The sequence below is a fragment of the Zalophus californianus genome, chromosome 6, assembly GCF_009762305.2.
Source record: "Zalophus californianus isolate mZalCal1 chromosome 6, mZalCal1.pri.v2, whole genome shotgun sequence".
Lineage (NCBI taxonomy): Eukaryota > Metazoa > Chordata > Mammalia > Carnivora > Otariidae > Zalophus > Zalophus californianus.
Window position 1 is genome coordinate 81,620,538 of NC_045600.1, and position 24,805 is coordinate 81,645,342.

The following is a 24,805-nucleotide window of genomic DNA, read 5'->3' on the forward strand; positions in this document are numbered from 1 at the left end:
GCAATTTTGTATTGTTCCCAATTTTAAACAGGATGGTGTTAAGTTTGTGGTACTGTTTTTTGCAGCCACTCTTAAACAGTTTCGGGAAATTTGCTTTCTTAGCTATATACATTTCTATCATGAATCGTTATTGGATTTTATCAGACGTTTTTTCTACATGAAGGTGACCATATTTTTGTTTACTTCAAACTATAAAATGGTGAGTTACAATAATATTTTTTCTAATGTTCAATTCACCTTGCATTTTGGAAAACATCTAACCTGGTCATGATTCATTATATTTTGTTAATACAGTTCTGGGTTTAGTTTGCTAACATTTTCACTTAGCATTTTTGTATCTCTGCTCATGAGTGAAACTGCCATGTAATTTTTCCTTTCTTATCTGTCCTTGTCTAGTTTTAACACCAGGTTTTTACTCTCCTCATGAGATAAATTGAGAGATTATTCCCCATTTCATGTAACCTGAAAGGAATTACCCATTCCTTGGATAACTGATGGAACTCACCTCTAAAATCATTGGGGCTGATGTTTTCTTTGTCGATTTTAAATAACGCATTCAATTTCTTTAACAGTTACAAGATCATTTAGACTTTTTAACTCTCCTTGAATCAGTTTTAATATACTATTTTTTCTATAAATTTATATATTTCATCTAAGTTTTCTAATTTGATTCCATACAGATCTACAGAATATTATCTTTTTAATAAATATAGAATCTGTGGTTGTATTTCTTTTTTCATTCTACTTATTCTTTCTTTCTTTTTTCCATTCATCACATCTATCAAAAGTTTGTCAATTTTATTAAGATACAACCTCTGTCACCTGTGCTGGTGGAAACACATTTGTTCACTGAGGTATTGCCAGCACCTAGAATCATGTCTGACATTCAGCAAGGATTTGTTGAATGAAAAAAATAATGCAGGGAAAAAGCATAAAAGAGAATGTGGATAAAGACCAAGGTTTAACAAATTTATGTAGCAGAAAACAGTAACAACCAAAGGCACAGGTCTTTCTTTTAAGAAGTAAATAATAGCTTAAGAGAATGTCCTTTAACTGTTTATGTCAATCTTCAAAGTTTGCCTAATTCTGAACCCCTAGAGAGAAATATAGATCTTTAAAGATCTCAAACTCGTAATAATTTCCTTACAAGTTCTAGTGGTTTTAATGAAGGCAGCTTTATTTTAAACAACACATGATAGCTTCTGGCATTAGCAACTTAAGTGAGATCATAAATTTGCCAATTTTTCTTCACTGCTATAGACATTAGTCAGTATTTGATCTTATGACAAAACAAATGAACAAACAAAGAAAAAAAGAGACAAACAAAAAACAGACCTTTAAATACAGAGAATAAATTGGTGGTTGCCAGAGGTAAGGTGGGGGGCTAAGGGGGTGGGTACACGTATCTTGATGAGCACTGAGAGTTGTATAGAATTGGTGAATCAGTATATTTTACACCTGGAACTAATATAACACTGTAGGTTAATTTTACTCGAATAAAAAATATTTGATCTTATGACATGGAATACTGATCCATCACTATTTTTCATTTTCTAAACTGATGTTGCTGATATGCTGGAAATAAAGGGGCCTCATAAATGCAGAAGCACAGAGGAAATATTGAAAGGACAATGAGCTTTGCACACATTGCTTAATGTAGTCCTTCAGATCCCGGGCTGTCAAATAGAGCAGTGAGGGCCACTCTTTTTGTGTTCAGGAAGAACTCTCTAGTGATCCACAATCCCAACATCTGCATCTCTGCTTCTAAACCGCATTGAATAAGGAGCAACGAGAACAGAAATCACAATTTCCTGAACTCACCCCTCTACCCATTTAATCTTCATATTTAGTAGGAGTTTTCTGGTGCTGAGCTATCTAAGAATCTTATTGCTAGCATGTCTCCATAGCTGTAAACAGGATAACTTTGGAGGTTAGGTTGAGTATGTGCTGGTCCAAGCCAGGCTCTATAAATCCTAACAAAGTCCTTATGTCAAATTCTTGTATCATAATTTATAAATCTCTCCCAAAGTAAAATACTGAGAAAAAAACTGAGCCCTTTAGCGCTGGTATTAGGACACCAGACTTGAAGTTCGAGGGTCCTTCTAAAGACTATGCCAGATAACTTGACAGAGGGACCATGAGGCAGCCATGCGTGAGCACTTAGACTGAGGAAAATGGGCCAGAAGCAGCCCCATTTGTGTTGAGGGTCTGAGCCTGGCCAAGTAGATGGCTGCTCTCAGTAACTCAGGTAAGATGTATAACACAAGGTAGATATGCACGGGCTCTATGTGGTAGTTGAAGATACTATAGGAGAAAGTATAATGTCCTGAAAGGATTTAAAGATTGAGTGCATCTTTAAGTAGACTAAAAGGAATCATTTTAAAAAAGCCTAAGTGTTAGAGACAAGTGTTCTGTGTTTGGAAGGGTAGATGCATGAGATCATTTTGCATATTTACCGTACAACTATAAGCCAGTGCCTGGAACTCCATTAATATTTTTAGAAGGATGAATGGTGTAAAGAGCAGTGGTCTGAAGTCCAAAAACCCAGATTCTAATCCTGACTTTATCATTAACTGGCTGTGTCTGGCCTGTGGTCTGGCCTGTGTTACCTTCTTTGGGTCTCAGGGTTTTTCTCTGTAAAGCAGAAGATAAAGTGAAAGGCCATAAGATCATTTCCTATTTGGAATGTCTAGGTCTCCATTTCCCGTGCTCCACAAAGACCAGCTCCCTGCACTCCAGTGAGCACATCCTCTCAGGGAATTACAAAGCAAGATCACAAAGGCAGAGAAGGGAATGGGGTTTTTAGTAAATGGCGACTAGTCTAAGGGGCTGGAGAACTGCGCTGTAGCAAGGCGAGACTAGAGAGGATAATGTGGCTAGGCCTGAAAATACTCAGAGGGTGAGGGGCAAAGACCTGCAGCTGAAGATTTGAGCTCATCTGTTCAGACAAATGAAGTCTCTAATATTGTGAATAGTGGTATCATCCTATGTTTTTATAGGGCAGTAGATTTCCACTCTTTCTGTACATACTTAGTTAAATATATATATATATATATATATTCATTCATTCATTCGTTTAAATAGACATGCCCAGGTCCCACCACTAGACACCCTGATTCCATAGAAATGGGAGGAGGCCTGACATCAAAATTATTTTTAACCTCCGTGCTGATGCCGGTGTCCGACGAAAATCATTTGTATGGTGCTTTATAGTTTACGTACTTTCGGGGATAGATTTCTATCCTCACAGCCAATGTAGAAAGGGGGACGAGTAGGTAGAATTATCACCATTCCAACATGTGAGAAAATTGAGTCTCAAAGAAATTACTTCTATCCAAATGACAAGTAGCAGGAATGAGATTCTCAGCCAACTTCCTGAGCCCAGGGCCTTTTTCACCGTAGCTCACCTGCCTAAAATGAGAGCAGGGGTAAGTAAGAATTTATTCCCTAAGCCAAGAAAATATTAGAACCAGGAAGCATGATGTGAGGTTAGCGAAAGGGTAAGTTCAGACCTGAAAGAAAAGCACTCCTTTCAATGTCATTAAGACATTCGTGGACCTACTAACCTGACAATGTGATAGATGGTCATTAAAGGTTCCCCCGAGATTTCAATAAATGTGTAGATGAAGGATCCAGTCTCTTCCCTATATGAGAGCAGCACAGCATGCTCTAGCAAGCATTTGTTAGAGACTAAATGCCAGACTGGCTACCTTATGTTACTGACAGTCTACAAATTATAGGCAGATATTCTCAGAGTTTATAAGCTTATCTGCTTCATCCTTCTACTGAAAATTCAATTATCTGTGCCCTCAGAAGGAAGGTACAGCACAGATAAGTGAAATACCCACAAGTCAGCTACAAAATATGAGGATGTGGGTTGATCCCGTTACCACAGAACAGGGCCCCCCCGGGTGACATCAGGCAAGATAGTTATTGCACGGGTTCACACAGGGAAGGAAACTCACAGTTACCAGATGCCTGCAGGGTGTGAGGCCATGCGCGGGGCACTTCCCATAGACCATGGCATCTAGTCCTTACAGGAATCCCAAGAGGCTAATACTAAATCATCCCCGTTCCACAGGTGAGGGAAGTCAGGCTCAGAGAGGCTAACCAAGGTGCTGAAGGTTACAGAGCTCCAGGTGGCGCAATCAAGATGCGCCTATCTTCAAACCTTGCAGTCTTTCTGCTCTGTTATGTTTCTTCCAGCTAAGTGAGAAGACTTGCCCACGATCGGCTGGCTCTGTCTTTAGGAGGCTGCATCTCGGCAGCTGCAGAGCTGTGTGGCTCAATCATTAGCAGCAGCACCCAGAGCTCTGGCAGGAAGCCAGGGCACCTGTCCTGCAGAGTCCTGGGGCATCTGATCCTCAAACTCCCATTTAGGATGTTCATCAAGAAGCTGGGAGATTTCCCGTGCGTGGGGAATCCTGCCTCCCTTAGTCACCCTGCTATTGCATAACAGATAGGGCATTTCCAATAGCATGGCACGCTAACTGTCAAAATACTAAGAGTAAGAATGTTGGCACCCAGAGGGCTGTTAAATAATCAGAACTTCCCTGCCTATTACAAAAGCCAGAGCTCAGAGAACTCGCTGTCTTACATTTTGCAGGGTGTGACGCTCCAAGGAAACATGTAGCAGTGTGTCCATACTGTCCTTAAATACAACCCCAGATGAGAGAGAGAGATGCAGTTGGCTCAGGGGATTGGGTGCCAAACTTTTAACACCCTCACCTTAGCACTGAGAAAGCACCCATGTACCCACACTCTCCATAGCACCCATTAATCCTGATGGAGCACCCCAAATACAGTAGACACATAAAGCGGCAAATCACACGCTAACCACAACCACCAACCCCGGTTCCCACTGTTGAAACTGCCTTATTCCTGCTTTCCCTGGATTCCTCACCACCTTTTAACCCACTTCCACCAGCAGGCAGTCCCTCTTCTTGAAACGCATATCTATCTCATTGTTTTGTGCCCCTGCTCAAAACCTCCTCACTGCTCTTAAGAATAAAGTTAAACTCATGACCATAGCCAGCAACCCTCCTTCAGTCTGATCAAACCCACCAAGCTCTACTTTGTCATTTTATTCCCCTGACCACACCTGCCTTCCTTGGGACTTTATCACATGCATGGCCTCAGCTGAATCACAACCTTCCTTCCACCCGAAGCCCGCCACTTTAACTGGGCTAATTTCTTTTTGTTCACCATAGTTCCACCTAAATGTCACTTTTTTCAAATATCCAAATGAGGTGTCCCTGTTATATTTTCTCACAGCACCCTATTGTTCCACCTGCAAAATAATTCTAATTGGAATGTAACGATTCAATATTGATGTCTTTGTTAAAGTCTGTTTTCCCTATTAGAGTGTCAGCTCCATCAGAGCAAGAGAAAATGACCATCTTGTCCATTTCCCTATTCATAAGTGCCTTTTCCATTAATTTGTTCATTCAATGTTTGTTAGACAAACAAAGGAACGTGGTTACCCTTTCCCTGACTTTGTTTTCTAATAATCTAGACATAATCCCAAACAGGTTTCCTTCCAAACTGAAAGCCTGTCCCTGTGTGTCAAATGATCACTCCTGGGTCACAGCATGACCCACTGCACCAGAGCAGACGTTCCCTACCACTGCCATCCTGGGGTCATAGCAACTCCTCTGCGGAGAGAGCTCTCAGGACACTGGCAGCAGCCTGAGTTATAAGCACAAAACTCATGTCCTCAGCACAGGTCGCCACATCTTAAGAGGTGAACTCCTTGCCTTGCACAAAATTCGCCATTCGATCAATATTTGTTGCATTGGAATCTGAGAGTTGAATAAGACCTATGAAAAAGCCTCACATTTTATACCTCAGTTTAGTTCATAATGGAAATAAGAACTATTTAAGAAAACAAGAAAGCAAGAAAGTGGTATTTCAAACTAAAATGTGATTTTTTTATAATATGTTGTTTTAACTGTGTTACAAAGTTAATGAATATAGCATTGTAAATATTAATTACTCTTGTTGCATGTATAATATTATATATCAGGTTAGCTAAAAACCTTTAAACTGTATTCTTGTTGGGGAGATGGATTTTCTTCCTTAAATTTGAGATTGCCTCATATTTGTGTATGGCAGTTCTCAACCTAGAAATCAATAGCCATCCAAGTTAATGTTGAAGTGAAGAGAAAAATCAAGATATTTTTATACATGAGAAAAGAAAGGTTTAGTTTATGATTTCAAATATTGAAATCTGTTCTTCATATGAGGATATGTATCATTGCCAAAGCATGTTTCACTTGTTGGGTAAGAGACAATCTTAGTTAGAATCTACCTCTAAACTCCTAAATTGAAAACAAAACAAAACAGCACTCTGAGAGTTTTAACCTCTTTTTAGGGGGCAAAAATTCTATTTCTGGGCACCTGGGTGGCTCAGTCAGTTAAGTGTCTACCTTCGGCTCAGGTGATGATCTCAGGGTCCTGGGATCAAGCCCTGCATCGGGCTCCCTGCTCAGTGGGGAGCCTGCTTCTCCCTCTCCCACTCCCCCTGCTTGTGCTCACTCACTCTCTCTCTCTGTCAAGATAAATAAATAAAATCTTTAAAAAAAATTCTATTTATATCCCAGGAATCTAAAGGGGTGGGCAGTGGTACAAATAGGCTTCTAGCCCGGGAACCTCTGCTCTGCCCATGTATCTCATGATAACTGCACAGAATCTAGAGATAAGATCGTTGCCATGCAACCATGAAGAAACAGCACTGAAATGTGAAAATAGCAATGAAGAGCAAAGTACCACTTTTTTCTTAGTATAGATAATAAAAGTTTTTGCCAAACTTGCAGTTAGTTGTCAGACGCTGAAACAATGAATAAAATGACAGGGAAAATGCAAATAAATGAAGGACAAGTGTCTAAAGAATTTGAGACAGTAACCAAGCTGGGTGGATGAGAAACACGAATGCCCCAATCTTTAATATGTTCTAGTACCCAATGATCTAAAGTGCAGATGAAGTATGAAAAAATAGGAGCAGTGCTTGTAATAATCCCAGAGCCAGAATTCACATGCGGGAGACCATTATATTAAGGGGGGAAAATAGGTTCAGGGGCAAAAGATAAAGATACACATGCCCATGTGCCCTTGCACACACATACACAAACACACGTGGATGCCCAACACCGGCATATATTAACCCTCCCTGCTCAGCCCCCTCACCACAGGGAGCTCAGACTCCCTTGTCCTCCCTGGACAGCAGCCATTCCAGGAGTCCCCTCTATCAATATTCGTGGATGCATCATCCTTGTTAAGAACCTGCTGACTGCATGCCTGACAGGGTCAGCTGTCAGACCCACCATCAGTGATCAATACCTCCGGGTTAGAGACCAGAAAGATACTGATCAAAACAGCTCTGCCTTCTTTCTCTTTCTTTCTCTGTCTCTTTCTCTCTCCCTCCCTCCCTCCCTCTCTCCCTCCCTCTCTGTTGGATACACACATTTGAAGACCCGAAGAGTTTCTTTGCCTTTACTGGAATTATAGAACCCACTACAGTTACAGGATCTACCAAAGCAAGTTCCTATCAAATTCCTTATCCTTGACCTTGTGTTCCACATAAAATATGAGTCACTCTCAAGATCAGACAATTTAAGTTGAACTTTGTACAGCCGTTTCCTTCTACGGAACCAAGCTTCACGTCCCCTCCAAGTTCATGTCAGTCCAGGTCTCTGCTAGGCCTTGGACAGCCCTGGCTTTACTGTGATGGTCACGTTGGAACTCTTGTATAGCTAAAGAAAAACTGACAATCCAGCATGGAAACTGGCATCAACACCCCATTGGATGCTAAGAAATCAGAGCAGAGGGAAAGCTGAGGTCTTATCCTTAGATGAGCCTGGTTGTTTCACTCTCAGTATAAACAGCTGGTTGCTGTACAAATTACTAATGGGATTATCTGACATTCTACCCCTGTGACTTGACACTTTTTAGTTTTAGAGTTTTTTCAATCTTAAAGATACACTTAAAAAATGCAGTTTGTCTTAGGACAGACCACAGCTTCATTAGATTATAATTCAATGTTTAAGACCCAAAAAGTTCTGATACTGAGATAAGTAGGTCAAGAAACAAATTGTGCTTCCCATTTTTTCCCAGTTGTGGTCAAAATTATGCCACCATTCATCGTGACAACTTGACTGAATTGCTTAACCAAGCTCAATTTGGCCTTCTTACAAAAACGGAGATTTCAATTTCTTTCCCATGTCACAAGATGATAAAATCTGTTCACTATACATATATAAGGTACCAAAGGTAATTTCAGAAAATATAAAACATGATTTTACCTTAATCTTTGAAAGTCACATAGCACAAGGAGCATGGTGATCACCTAAGTGTCATAGAAAGAAAGGCAATGATGGCAGGCTGGAGAGGAAAGGGAGCAGCCTCAAATGCAATCCAGTCCTTAACACTCTTCATTAAATTGCTCACCAAGCATTTATTAAGACCCACTGTGTGATAGGAATCATGCTGGAATATGAGTGGTCGTCTTTAAGTAAGGGGGCACAACATTCCACAGATAATAGCAGTGCAATGAGTTAAGTGCCAGAAAGAGGGAGTCCGGGCTGCCTCTCTGAAGAGCGGGCACGAGAGCTGAGCTGTGACTGTTGGACAGGAGCTAGCCAGGGGGTCACAGAGCTGAATTACATCCCAGGGATAGCGAAGAGCCAGTCCCAACGAGTGGCTGCAGAAAGGGCATGGAGATTGGCATGGCCTTACTCACATTTGGAAGTTCTGGACTGAGGGCATTATCTGGTGCATAATGGGTGCTCGGTAATGTGTGTGATTGAGAAGAGGAAGGAAAGGAAAGCTGTTCCAGGTGTGGAAGTAAGGTGAAGGAGGCAAGAACTGAAAAGACTGAGAATGAGTATAATGAGGAGCCAAAGAATGAGCACAGAGAATAAGATCAGCTGTGCTCACCCATAGATGGTGGTGGTGTGGAGGGAGCACTAGCCGTGGAACCTGGATGCTTTCCCCAGGATCCTCATTTAGCCAGTAGCTGTTGACGTGGTCTTGAAAGTCACCTCCACATCTCTCAATTCCAGTATCCTCAGCAATAAAGCCAAGGATCTGAGCCCACTGAACTCTGAGATCTCTTCCAGTTCTGTTCCATTTAAAAAACACCTGTTGGAGCACCTGGGTGGCTCAGTCAGTTAAGTGTCCGACTCTTGATTTCAGCTCGGGTCATGATCTCAGGGTCGTGGGATCGAGCCCCATGTCAGGCTCTACACTTAGCATGGAGTTTCCTTGTCCCTCTTCCTCTGCTCCTCTCTCTCTCTCTCTCTCTCAAATAAATAAATAAAAAATAAATAAATAAAATCTTAAATTTTTTTTGAATCTGTTAACTTTCTACTCAGTGCTGGGTACTATACAATCCACTGGGGATCCAAAGAGTAATTAGATATTATGCTGGTTTTTCTCCATTTGCTATTCCCTCATAATCAGATCCATCCTGTCTCTTTTCTGCCCTACTCTGTACTCCAGGGGTACAACTCCCACTGCATGGCTAGGCACCTTTGCCCCTGGTTGTCTATTACTCTCACCCTTGTGGGAAGTTAGAAAGGGCAGGAGAAAGGTTGGGGTATTTCTCCTCCTGCTCTCTCCTTACTTCCTCTCTGAGGGATGGCTATGATTGTTTTTATTTACTATTATAGCTCCTGTCTGGCAGCCCATCTTCTATGGCTCCAGCCAGCTCTGAATCTCAGGAACACTATTTCTCCCCTTGCTCCTCTCTGCCCAGATATGCCAATGGCTTCTCAGGTTTGCTAGTGCCCGAGTACCTCAAATTTCTTTAAACCTGATTTCAATTATTCTGCATCATCTCCTCACTAAGATTTCTTCATTTAGACCACATGAGTGGAACTCTATTTGCAGTGAGCCCCTAACTGACACAAAGCTTAGAATGCAACTGAGGAGATGGATTATCAATATATCATTCGTCCCAATATAAAGCACCATGGAAACACCCAGGAGGAGGCTGCAAAGCTGAAGAACAGAGGCTCAAGGGCAGTGTCTGTGGAGGGACAGCCTCAGGGTTTAGATGTAAGAACAAACGTGGACGTAGACACGGAAGGAGGGGCTGGAGGGATTTTAGCGTTGTTGTTATCATATATTAAGAAACATTTTCCAGATGTACAGCCCAAAGCGAAGTAAAATCTGTCAGAGTGGAATAAACAGCAGCACTGGTAATTTAAGCAGTTTGATTTTTGCTGTTTTATATGTCGATAATCTTCAGTGTATCAGCTAAGTGTGCAAATTCTGAAACTTGACATATACAGAAGCTCTGTACAAAAAGACAAATTCTTTATTTGGAGTAAAAAGTTAGCTGGGAAGCAAAGAGTAACCAAGCCAACAAATCCAGTGAAATTCTTCCTTTGACACTTAACATCATGATTCCCCAGACTGGGGCAGCTCCTATCTTTCTCCTCTGCCATTTATGCCTTCATAACGCAGACAGTAGCTTCGCTTGTGGTCTTCGAAGGGCAGATGTTCCACTGCCCTGTTGTTGATATCACCAAGTTATGAGGCGAGTAGGAAGACAGGCATTGCATCACAGAGCCAGCTGCAGCAAGCTAGCATGCAAGGAGGGCCGGGACAATGTGGAAATGAGGCCTCTGTTCTGCGTCATATTAGAGAGATCAGCTCTAAGACCTTGAGGCCCTGTGACCTTTACTCACTAGGACACAATGGAGAATCTTATCAGAAATCCATCCACTTAAGTGAAATCACAGGTCAAGAAAGAATCAAGATATTGTCTAATAGAAATGCATATCAAAACCCCCTGATCCTAAATCTTAAGCAGGTTACTGAATCACTCTGAGCCTCAGTTTCTTCCTCCATAAATCAGAGTCGTAATACTTCAAGTGCTAATCGAGAGGATCAAAGGGAATTCATGTAAGCAATAGAGTCTAGGGTGTGCCATGGAGTTGGCCTGTGATATGGTAGCTGTTATTCTGCTGGTATTACTCCAATGTACTGGCCTCGGGCAATGTCTTAGAGGGCTAGTTGGGGTTACACCCAAGACATTTGAAATGGCCCAACATGATCCTCATCATTTTCAATCCAGAGAACATTCAGAGGGCTTCAAGGAGTATTTTGAGGGAGATGCAAATTTGCAAGCATTCTAAAATCACCTCCCACCCAGCAGGGCAAGTCAACAGCCTCCCCTCTTTTCTAGCTTGAAATTTCCATCATTAGAGTCATTCTTTGGGGCTAGGAGAAATGGATGAGCAGTAACCAGACATCTTATACCTTTTCTATTTTCTATTAGCTAACTATCTCTCTCCCTCTCTCTCTTTCTCTCTCTCTCTCTTAAATGCATACACACAACACACACACACACACACACACACACACACACACACACACACACACACACAGTGCAGCTACTGTTTACCTGTTTGTACCAGAAATGACTGGACCACAAATTCCACTTTCTCCAGCCATTGTTGGGCCCTTGATGTTGTTGTCAAGCCTTTCACCCTCACCTGTTCTCAGCATCTTACTCGGCACCCACCTCACCGTTAGCAGACTAGCACGGTTCACACGTCTCTGCAACAGAGTCCACACTCTCTCCCCTTCCACTGAGAATTCAGGAAGCTCCCACCCACTACCTCTAGTGTTTGTTCCCTTACATAGCAGAAAGCATGCCAGCCTAGGGATGCCTGGGTGGCTCAGTCAGTTAAAGCATACAACTCTTGATTTTGGCTCAGGTCATGATCTCAGGATCGTGAGATCAAGCCCCATGTCAGGTTCCGTGCTGGGGAGGCAGTCGGCTTGAGGATTCTCTCTCCCTCTCCCTCTGCCCCTCCCCCCTCAAAAGTTAAACAAAATTAGATAAAATTTTAAAAAGAAAGAAAGTAGGAGCCGAAAGGATGTAGAACCACACGATAGGCAGAAAAAAGAAGAAAACTTCTCCAGACTCAAAAAAGAAAGTGCTAGAGCTTCACAGTGAAATTAAACGGATGCAGTGGTTTGAACAGTCATTTTAATATGCTTAATGAATTTGCCACTCCAAAAAAAAAGTCTGTAGAGTTAAATATCTTTATGGCCTGAAATAGAAAGTGAAAAATATTGTGAGAACTTGAGGGGTGAAAGGACACACTTTTGGTGAAAGGGTCTTTCATCAGTGATACACACCCTCTCTCTATCACACGGGTTCCCTGTTTAGCCTCTCCATAAAGTTGATCTTACCATGTGAAGAGTATTGATAGATATCTAACCCCACTAGTCTGTAGCTCATGCTAACAATTATAAAATGCTATCCTGATTGAAACTTAAAAGTAGTTTAGTGGTATCACCATAATTCCTTGAGTCCAATACCTGTCACTTATTGGTCTTTAACAGCAGCACTGGCCTGGTATATAACAGGGATTCAAGAGAGGTTCACTAACTGAATGATCTGGCAGAGGAAAAGCCAAGCCATACCTGGCTGTCTTGAGACCCTCAGTCTCCTCCGTTGAGCTATGTGTGCCACGGAAATCCAGTGACCTTGACATAAACAATTCTGCATAAGCACTTGCAAGCTGCACCTCGTTCTAGATAGGGAATCCGACCCATTCCAAAGTCACTGGGGGAAAACCAGATGCTCCCAGCAAAATGACCATGGGACTGCATGGAGCCTTCTCTAATTAGGTAAGTGTTAACTATTTGGAGGTATTGAGCAAACAGTTGAAGATATGAGCTTCTTGAGAACTCAGAACAGATACCAGATTGGGTTACTTACTTTGGGGTACCATATGTAAAGTGATGTAAGTGTAAATCCTGAAGATAGACAAAAATGACACAGACAAGCCTTGGGCATAGAGGAAGAAGAGCTTAAGAAGAGAAAGCAGTCATAGAAGGAGGAAGAGATGAGTAGGGCACTTCAGTGGAAAGAGTTTCAAAAAGAAGCGAGGGGGTAATTACATAAAATGCAGCTGAAAAGTTAAGAACAAGGAATACTCACAAGGAGTGGCAGGATTTTTCCGTTTTTTTGGAGAATCTCAGGAAGTATCCAGAACTGAATTTGAAATCAAGAAGACCTGGGGTCAGGACATACATAAAGTAATTTCTCTCTACCTCATGCTTTCTGCTTACTTCTTCCCGCTCCCTCCATCCTGTTAGTAAATATGCAGTTTGGTGTGTCCTCTTTGGCTCCTCTCTCCAGCATGACCTTTCAGTTCTTGACCCTCCTGCCAAACACTTCATACTCTTGGTATTTCCAAAGAGAGTACAATTTCATGTCACAATGCCTCCAGAAGTCCAGTCATCTCTGGCCAGGGAAGGTGGGCTCACAGCATAAATAATTGGGCTTCCCAACAACTCTCCCATTTGCATGTATTTAGAAGGGAATACGAGCGTAACAAGCAAAGATCAACCTGTCAAGGGTAACTAGCGTCTAACTTCTGCAGTGAAGACTCAACAAAACTTGGAGAGCATGATTTTATAATAGGCTTCGTTAGCATGGTTTCAGTTTTTTTTTTCTCTAGCGATTCTACAGAAAGCACGGAAGAAGAGAAAATACAGGTTAGAATGACACATTGATGAACTAGTAGGCTGCCCTCTCCAGAAATTCAAGCATTCTAGAGAAGATATTATCCACTGTACTAAGTTTAAACCACTTAGACTGTAATTCAAAACCCTACACAATCTGATAACAGCCTACTTCTCCAGCATTTTCTCTCTCTAAGCATTCAGTCAATAATTCAGCAAACATTTATCAAGCACTTCCTCTCTTCGGGCATTGTGCCAGTCGTTACACCAAGCACCCACCAGCCAGGCCTTTTCCATTTAAACTTACTGCCACCACTCCTTTGCTGACCCAACTCCCCTCATCAGGAATGCCTCTGCCCTTCTCTGCATGTGCTGAAATCCTTCTATGAGAGGCAGGATGCTTGACACACAGGAGCAGGGGCTTTGCCCTCTGTGTCTCATTTAAATTCAGTTCCACCACCAAAATGAGCTGTATGACTTTAGGCAAGTTTCTTAAACTCTTTATGCCTGTTTCCTCCTCTGCCTGTCTTATGATGATGAGTAAACATGTAAAAAGCCCTCAGGAGAGGACGTAAAGGTATTTAGAACCATACTAGGAATTTGGTGAGTGCTCGATAAATGTTAAAAAGTAGTAGTGGTAGTAGTAATTTTAATGCCCAGATGAAGATGTACCTCCTTCCTAACACTTTCCATAATAACCCCAGTTCATGATCCAGACTCACATGGTTCTTACCATGTAATCTTGCATATATCTTATATTTTTAAATAAATTCCCCTTAGATGCATTCCACATTTTTATATTCCCCCAACACACACAAAGATATGCACCACAGTGTAAGGGAAATATACATCCTATATATGATACATATACTATATATGATATTAATAGTAAGGGGTACAACCATCATATAGCCATCATAGATGTATATATACGTATATATAGGTTATATACACTACATCATTAATATATATAGGATTAATTTAGTGGACCTTAAAGAAAATTCTACAGAGAATGGCAAACCTTAGTTTTTCATCACCAGGAAACATCAAAGTATGTAGCTACCGAAATGGGAGGAAGGTGTCTATAGAATCTCCTTTTTTTTTTTTTTTCCTTTAGAAAAAATAAATGTGGGTCTTGAACTCTCAACCCTGAGGTCAAGACCTGAGCTGAAATCAAGAGTCAGACACCCAACTTACTGAGCCACACAAGCGCCCCTAGAATATCCTTTTCAGTAGACCTTCAATAATGTCTCTGCTTCTTACCAGTCTGGATTGGCTTAGATTCATTCTTCCTAGATGCTTGGGGATGGACTTAAATATTTATAATTCTGCCAGTTCACCCCATCATAACAACTCCCGATCATCATGCCTCCAAAATGCACATTGTTAAGCCGAGCTGGGAGCCGGGCCAAGACACTGTATCCCTGAACTTCACCCTCACGCATGTTGCTGGGACCAGCCGGGGCTGGCCTGTTTCTGGTGAGACAAAGCGCCATCAGCTGATCTGTTGACCATGCAAAGAAGTGATCACCACTGCTTCAGAGGTAATCAGCAAAGAATGTCAGGAGGAAATGGTTCAAGGGAGTCGAAATATTTTTGCTCTCTCGTATGGTAGTTTCGCAAGCTAGTGGACAAATGACAAGCTGGAAATAGCACACATTGAGTATTAGTGATAGTACTGGGAAATGCTTTAGTCTGCAAGCTGGACCCCATATCTGCCACCCTTGCTTGAGAGGAACCAATTCCTGAAAAAGATAAGTTTCCCAGCATGACTAACTGAGTAACTATCTTGTTGCCTGCTTTTCCCCCTCTTGCTGATGGGAAATGAGGCATGGGCGAAGGCAAAGACATGAGGAAGCCCTGCTGACGCAAGCGAGGCACATCCTCCCTGGGTCAAGTGCTCTGGGGCAGAAGTGGGCACTGCACTCAGCCGAGTGGGCTCACCATTGTTTCTGCGTCTACAGAACTAAAGGGGATAGACCCAACACCTCCATTTGCTAGTGAGCTCTGTGCCAACTCCAGGGTGGACTGACAATAAAGAATAAAGTGCAGAATCTTATGAATTACATGTTTCGTTTTGATAAACTGGACTGCTGCAAGGCTAGTCCTGCAACACCATCACATCCACCCAGCTTCATGTCTATTTGTCGCTGTTTCTCAAGTTTGGTTCTACGGAAAGGAGTTCCATGAATTAATGATAGGAAACTTACCTGAGTATGCTTCCTTGAGTGGGAGAGAAAGGAGGGGAGTGACAGTGCCGTCCAGTGGTCACAGGGACCCTGGGCTGGCCCCCAGGAGTGGGATGCATGCATAGGCAAAGGCCCCTCGTGAAATGTGCTGGGGAGACTCTAGGAAGGACCCTTCTTTTTGGTGACTTTGGGTGGCCTGCTGGAACAACCCCCACCCCTCCATACTAAAATGCATTTCCAGTGCTATATGAAGCGAATCTAAAAGCTCCCAGTAAACTCTTAAAACGCCTATTTCCCAGGAAAATCCCAGGAATATGGGTCTCTCTAAAAGACAATCTTAAAAGGAGGTTAAAAATTGTCTGTAAAACCTTGCAAAGAACAGCAACAGATATAATATGATTGTATTGGATGATGATTCAAGACCATCACCTACCTTCCTGCTCTAAGGTACAGTTTTATAAGCAAGAAGTCGGTCCTTAAATTCATTGGTGTAGAATGTCTCTTCATGGACTCCAGACCCAACTGTATTGCAGGTTCCCTTCAGTTGAGTAATAACCCAGGGTATAAAGAATTCATTATCCAGCGAAAGTGCTGACTCTTTCGAATGGTATTGGGACAGGCTCCCTTCCTCTTACCTCTTTAATTATCATTTTAATAACAATCCAGTAGTCGGCCAAACTCCTCTGCTCAGGCAGGCCCAGAAATGCACTGAGGGGCTGCGAGGAGGGTGGGGAAGGAGGGAGAGAAGACAAGTTTCTCCCAAAGTGAATAGTGATTCATGGCTCTGCTTCTTCACCACATCCCAACATGCTAAATGTCATGAACAAAATTCACCCCAACTATTTAAGTTACTTTTAGGGCATTCATGAAACCTAAGGAAGGGCAGGGCCCCTTTCAAGCCACTGGGAACTGTCCCGTGGATCATTGCCACAATGCCTGGGGGCCTGCGCTAACTCACTTGGTTAGTTTAACCAGAGAACGGGGCTGAGATTTGCAAGCGTCGAGTTACAGTCCTTGCTCTGCTACTAACCAGCTGTGATAAAGGGCAATTTCCTTCACCTCTTGGTGCTTCCATTTTCCAATCTGTAGAATGAGAAGGTTTATACCAGATGATCTCATGGAGACTTTTGGCTCCACTTCTAGCCACCAGATTATGCTCTGTTGCAAAGAGGAACGACATCTTTCTTGTTCACCACTGTAAATCCAGCACTGAGTATAGCTTCTAAAGCATAACATGGCTGAGGATTTTTTTGTTTTATTAAGGTGTAATTGACATACAATACTGCATTAGTTTCTGGTGTATAAGGTAGTGACAATATTTATCTACCTTAGGAAATGTTCATCACAAAAAGTCTAGTTGCCATGTGTCACTATACAAAGTTGTTACAATGTTATTGACTATATTCCCTATGCTGTACTTTTCATCCCCATGTCTCATTTCTTTTATAACTGGAAGTTTATACCTCTTAGTCTCCTTCCCCTATTTTGTCCATCTCTCCCCTCTCCCCTCTAGCAACCATAGGTTTGTTCTCTGTACCTGAGAGTGTTTCTGTTTTGTTTATTCATTTGCTTTTTTAGATTCCACATATAAGTGAAATTATACGGTATTTGTCTTTCTGTGTCTGACTTTTCACTTAGCATAATACCCTCTAGGTCCAGCCACGTTGTCACAGATGGCAAGATGTCATTCATATATACATACCACATCTGCCTTATCTATTCATCTATCAATAGACAATTAGGTTGCTTCCATATCTTGGCTATGGTGAATAATGCTGTGGTAAACAGAGGGGTGGGTATGTCTTTTAAATTTGGTGTTTTCATTTTCTTCTAATAAACACCTAGAAATGGATTTGCTGGATCAAACAGTAGTTCTACTTTTCATTTTTTTGAGGACCCTCCATACTGTTTTCCATAGTGGCTATACCATTTTATATTCCTACAGAACAGTGCGCAAGGGTTGCCTTTTCTCCTTATCCTCACCCACACTTATTATTTCTTGTCTTTTTGAAGACAGCCATTCTGCCAGGTATGAGACAACCTCTCATTGTGGTGTTGTCTTGCATTTCCCTGATGATGAGTGGTGTTGAGCATCTTCTCACATGCCTGTTGGCCCCCTGTATGTCTTCTCTGGGAAAAAAAAAAAAAAGGTCTATTCAGGTCCTCTGCCCATTACTTAATCAAATTGTTTATTTTTTATATTAAATTGTAGAAATTTTTCATATATTTTGGATATCAACCCCTTATCAGATATATCATTGGCAAATACTTCACCCATTCAATAGGTTGCTTTTCATCTTGATGATGGTTTCTTTCACCCGGCAAAAGTGTTTTAGTCTGATGTAGTCCCAGTTTGTTTTTGCTTTTCCTTTTGTTGTCCTTGCCTAAGGAGATGGATACAAAAAAATACTGCTAAGACTGATGTCAAAGAGCTTACTGCCTATGTTTTCTCCTAGAAGTTTTATAGTTTCAGGTCTTCCATTGAAGTCTTCAGTTCATTTTGCGTTTATTTGTGTATATGGTGTTAAAAAAAAAAAAAAAAAGACGTCCAATCTCAGTCTTTTGCATATGGCTGTCCGGTTTTCCCAGCACCATTAATTTTTTTAAATTTTTTAAAAGATTTTATTTATTTGACAGAGAGAGACACAGTGAGAGCGGGAACACAAGCAGGGGGAACTTCCTGCTCTGCTGGAAGCCTGATGTGGGGCTCGATCCCAGAACCCTGGGATCATGACCTGAGCCGAAGGTGGACACTTAACGACTGAGCCACCCAGGCGCCCCAGCCCAGCACCATTAATTAAAGAGACTCTTTTCCCCAGTGTATATTCTTGCCTCCTTTGTCATTCATTAATTGACCGTATAGGCATGGTTTTATCTAGGCCTCTGCTCTGTTCCAGTGATCTCTGTGTCTGTTTATGTGTGAGTACCATACTGATTTGATTACTACAGTTTTGTAGTATTGTTTAAAATCCAGGAGCATTATACCTTCACCTTTGTTGTTTCTTGAGATTGCTTTGGCTATTCAGGGTCTTTGGGATTCCATAAAAAGTTTAAGATTATTTGTTCTAGTTCTAGACATGTAGAAAAATGCCATTGGTGTTTTGATAGGAATTGCATTGAATCTATAGATTACTTTGGAGGGCATATTTCCCGACTGTATGAACACTCAAATAAAAAGTGAAGTTCAAGCCAAAATATACAGCTCATTCATAAAATTCAAGACAATGCTCCTCTTTTCCCTCAATGACTAAGATCCCTTTCATTTTTGTCTCAATTTTTTAGATGATATCCCAAATTGCCTTCATATTAGATTTACTTAGCTGGTGCATTGAATACCAATGTCACCTACCAGAGGTCACATAAATCCTCCAAGAAGGACTTTTAAAAAGAATCTGGGTATAGTCCAATGTGTCAGACTTATTCACTGATGACAACATAAGTCAGTGTGTGGAAAACACCATTAAAATAGACAGTGATGACTTGTGATTAGAGGTTCAGAGCATGAAGAATCATTCTGCAAAAAAAAATAAAAAGCTGTTACACAAAGGTTCTCACCAGGATAAAAATAGACAGGGTTGGTCCAAGGAAAACTGTGAAGGTCAGGCATTTTTTCTATATTTCTAAAGTCCCCTTTCTAAACCCTTCTTTGAATTCAACAAAGGATTCATCATTTACCGTATTTGCAACTGCAAGCCTTTAATCTCTTATTGTGCAATTAAAGACATATGTTAAAGGAATTTCAGACAATAGAAAACAGATGGGGAGATCTCTGGCAGGAGGGTTTGGTGGAAATCAAGAAGTCTTCATACCTCTCGTGCTCCACTATACCTAAAATTCATCTTCAACCTAAACTTTTCCTGTAGGAACTTTCCCATTGCATTGTGCTCTGGTGTTGAAATGGAACAGGAGGTGGCCGAACATTTACCCAAAAGGAGCAAGAAGGTATCTGGTCTATTCGCATCTTCCTGCCCCACCTGCCCAGAGTCAGGGTCCAGGGCACAGTCTGACTAAGCCCTGTCCCCTTCCTGATGCCAGTACAATACAGACAATCTTGTTCCCTCAAAAGGAGGCATGGGCTGCTTTGCTCCTAACCTTGCCCCTGAGACGACAACCTCAGTTTCTAGAGGTTCTCAGTCACCCAGTTCTTTGGGACTAACTGCAATGTGGTATAGTGACCCTATTTTTCTGAACAAGATCCATGGCCTGACACACAATCTGAAAAGAATGAAAGAGATTTGAAATTAGACCTGCATCATAATATTGGAGATGCCCCAACAGGGTAGAAGGCCAGGAAGCTTGAAGCCTTAGGCTGGGATAGAGAAAAGCCCAGAACTGCACAGAAGGCATTCAAGATCAAGATCAAGATCAAGAACAATGATGGTAACAATGAAAAAGAACACAGCACCAGAAAAAACTATTCATAATGAGACCAATTCTTAATACTAGGAAACTAAACAATGGGAGAAGACAAGTTTTATTTATCCTATAAAATCCACACTAAAAGTCGTCATTTTAATACTAAATGTAACCATATGTCCATGAAAGTATGGCCAATTACCAAGCAAACAAAACAGAAGTCACATGTATCTTAATGTGATCAAATTTATTGTAATTTAATTAAGTGACAATGCTAAGCTGAACTGCTTTGTTGTCTAGCTTGTGACTTATGGTCGTCAAATTGTACCTAAAGTAATAAAAGACAACAGTGTCTAAGAAACCTTGATATTATTCGATTTGTCTAAATCCAACTCCATATCCCAGATATTCTATAAAACACATTGCTCTATTTTAAATCTCCATTATTTTATGACTTGGTACTAGATCCATATTTTAAAATAAAATAAAATTTATTATTTGAGAATTTTTGAGGGGTCAGAGTTTTCTTTGGTATGGACAGTAGAATGTAGTATTTCAGGAAATTAACATTGCCATCAAGTCAACCTGAGTGTGGATACCCATTATAAAATGTGTGAACTCGTGCTGAGAGGTTATTTTACCTCTGCATGTCAGTGTGCTCATCTATAAAATGGCTACAGTAATTGTTATGACTCAATACACCAACCCATGATACATAAAGGCTGAGGCTCATAGAATCCCAGAGCTGAGTGAGGTCTCCCATACAACTGTCTGATCACAGTTGTATAGATCATCCCTGCTTATGCTGATTTTAAAAACCACCAATGTGAGTGATAATGCTAACAGAAGTCCAAATGTGTAACCAGGATATCAGATGCAAGGAGTGTTTAAAAGGGAAAAAAAATTATTTAAACTGCTTGACCTACACTGGTCCAAACATGGGGAGACCAAGCCTATTTCTGAAGACCTTAGTCTACCTAGGAGCTCTTTGAATTTATACAAAGTTAAGCCACGTGCTTATTGATGTAGGTAAACTGTATCTTACAGTTGTTACAGTTTTTTCCAGTTCTATTTATAATCATAGCTAATGATTCCAGCTCACAAGACTTAAAAGACTTGAAAGTATGCATATTATCAATCATCTTAAGCAATTTTAAGAACAATATCTGATAGGATTATTTTTCCCCATTTTACATATGATGAAAATGAAGTTCAGAGATGCTAAATAATATACCCAAGGTCACAAAGCAAGTAAGAGATTTCAGACAATAGCAAACAAGTGCAATGCTATTTTGCAGAACAGTGGGACTATAGTATCAGATCTGAATGACTGTAATGGATTATCATTCCTATCATTGAAATTAGAATCACTAGTCTCCTTTGAAACAAAACAAGCAATTCATTAACTTACCCTATGGCAAAGGGTACTCAGTAACATAACTGGAAGAAAAATAACCAAAGGTCACTATAAACAATAAAAAAAATAAAAATAACAGTAATAATAATAATGATGATGGTGATGTAATGATTGCCAGAAGAATTAGGAAAAACAAAGAAAAGCTAGTATTTCCTTAGACTTTTTCCAAGTGATTTCTTTTACTTAAGATCCTCCAAAAAAAGATACATAAATGTAAAATATAAGATATACATCTCCCAAGAATGGCAGCTGGAATATTCCACTAGACACTGAGATCTCACAGGCTATTCAAATACAGGAGCAAACCAGATCCACTAATGTGTTTCTCAATTTTGGCAAGTATGCAAATGTTTTATGGATGTGGTCATCAAAAAGTCATTGTGAATACGAGACTAGAATCCTGTGACCACTCCAGCTTTGGTAACAAATCTCCTTCAGGACAATATCCCTTGCTGTCCAGTTTATGGAAAATGATTGGTTTATGACTACTGAGTCTATCCTGAGATAAGTTTAAAAGATGTTTTTCATATTGGCCTCAACATGAACTCACAATTTAATAGGCAAGGGCCAGGACCTGAAGCGCCCCCAGGATTCTTCCAGCTCCATGAGATGCAATTACAACATATTCACTCAATAAACACTGATTGTGTGCTGATGATTTCCTTAGGACCATGTTCTTACTGTGCTCTGTCGTCAGAGGTGCCAGTAAGTGAAGACATGGTCCCTGTCTAAAAGGAAATTAAACATCATGGACCTGGAGCCACATGTTACTTATTGCCAACCTTCTCTGAGCTCCCCGGGCCAACAGGACCCTCCAAAGCCTCACAGCATCTTGGCGCTGATATTCACAGATGGTAACCACAACTCTCCAATCTCTTCCACCCGTCCGGTTCTCCAACCCCAATCCACTTGTATTGGCTCCCATCCCAGTAGGTACGAAACTCTATCATTCAGAGTTTTCTCTGAATTTCTCCTTTTAAGTTGTTCGGCCTCGAACTGCAGCCCAGCTTTTCCTAGTGAACTATAGGGCAATAGGAGTGGTTTTTGCACATTTCTGAGCAGGAGATAGAAAAAAACAGAAAGGGACACAAAATAGCTAAACATCCTTGCTTGTATCCCAGCACCACGGGAAATTCTGTAACCTGCTCATAGCCAAAGTCTGAGCAAAGGCTCAGTGTACTCAGCAAAGGCTCTCCTGTGTACTGCAAACACACCAGACTGCCTTCTCAGAATCTTTGCTCCCCTCTGCCTGGGCTGCTCTTTCCCAGATGACTGTGACAATCCTTCTTCTCCTGCCTTCAGGTCACTGCTCAAATACCACCTTTTCAGAAATGCCTCCTCTGATCACCCTATCGAAACGATTAAAACCTTCCCATCATCCTTTCTCCTCTACCATAACTTATTTTTTCATCACCTATCATCACCAAAAAAAATACACAAACATATGTTTGTTTATGGTCTGTCTCCTCCCACTGGAATATGACCTCCATGACAATAGGAACTTCACGTGCTTTCTGTTTTCTGCTTATTGCCCAGTTCCTGGCACTTAGGAAGCACTTAATATATATTGAGCTAAACCCCCCCAAAAAATGTATAAGACAAATCAAGGTTTTTTTTAATGTTACTAGTGTTTTTGACCCTTGAGTTTAATTTAATTTTTAACTATAACTTTTTTTATTATGTTCATTTAACCAGTATATAGTACATCATTAGTTTTTGATGTAGTGTTCAATGATTCATTAGTTGCATATAATACCCAGTGAAAGTCAAATTGTTTTTAAGCCCAAAGATCAATTGTCTAAGGAGGGTGGCAAAATTATTTCTAAAAGCTGGATCTGACCACTACATTCTTCAGGTGGTCCCTTTTTTTTTCTGGCATCTTGCACCTTGCAACCCACCAGCAGAGCCTCAGGAAGGATTTGAGAGGGCTCACTGAAGGCTATATATAATCTGGACCCATATAGCCAGGCTCAAGATCAGGCTTGTGGTAAAACCACAGATAGTGGCTGTTGACTCCATCACATTCCAAAATTTTATCACAACCTAGAAATGGGAGATTAACCGAGGGAGAGCCAATTAGCCAGGACACTCAATCACTTTGACCACAACCTATTTTGAAAGTTAAATGTCTTATGGAATCTTGCTTCTTCATTCTCAATGACCTAAAGCAGGGGCACAGGGAGGTTAAATGGTTTGCCCAACATCCCACAGTGTATCAGCAAAAGTAGTGGGCTTGGAAACTACCAGGTTTCCATATTTCCTGCTTACGACCACTCTGAAACAGAGAACCATGCCGGGGCATGCACAGTAAGTTCAAGCCTTAATGGTGTGAGGCAGGAGGAAGGAACCACACATATGTATACATACACATATACACACTCATGCACACACACACACACACACACACACACACACCCTGCATACTATAGGGTGGACGCAGAGTTGCCCTTCTCAAGTTTTCTATAAAGATGGCTGAATTTACAGTTGGAAAGCTTTTCTAAGGACATCTTTTCAACTTTTTCCAGTCTGGAAATACAACCAGGGAGCCCTGAGGAGACTAAATCTCTTGCTCTCCAATTTCCCACAGTCCCAAAACAACTCACATAATTACACAATTTTCCATCCTTCACTTCCTCATGGCAGAAATGCCCCTTAAAAAATCTATTTCACCTATAACATAGAAATGATTGAAGTTACTTTTATAACATTGTGCAGTATCTTCCCCCAAAGAGCAAATTTCAGCCATCAGCACTTCAACAATCAGAAGATTAAAATAAACATAGTTGGAAAAGACTTGGAAATAAGTGGGAAAAGGTAGGCAAATAATATAATTTCTACCATCTTCTTTCTCTTTCCCTCTTCCTCCCATGACCTGGCTAATCTCTGATTACCAAATGTCCTTCAGTGACCTCCCCGTCAGGCTCCCAAGATCTTCAAATGTCCATGTGACACACAAACCAAGCAGCTCAATCCCATAGTTGATACTGATGGGCCCTTTATGTCCACTTAAAATCAGTACTTTTTACTTTGGTGGCTAATCTGGTCTTCCTCTATTGTGGTGGTCCTCAAGAGGGGCCACTGTGTCCTCCGGGGGACATCCGGCCCTGTCTGGAGACATTTTTGTTTGTCACAACTGGGGATACATTACTGATGAGGTTCAGGGTAGGCTGACCCAGAATGTACCACTTCAGCATGTGGATTATTTTGACCCAAGGCAAATAAGGCCCAGCAAACTCAAGAAAAGATTTCTTAACTCACCCTTAACTGCCTAAAAGAATTTACACAGGGAGCATGTACCAGAAACAGATCTCTCTCTCTCTCTCTCTCTCTTTTTTTTTTTTTTGTTACATAAGGA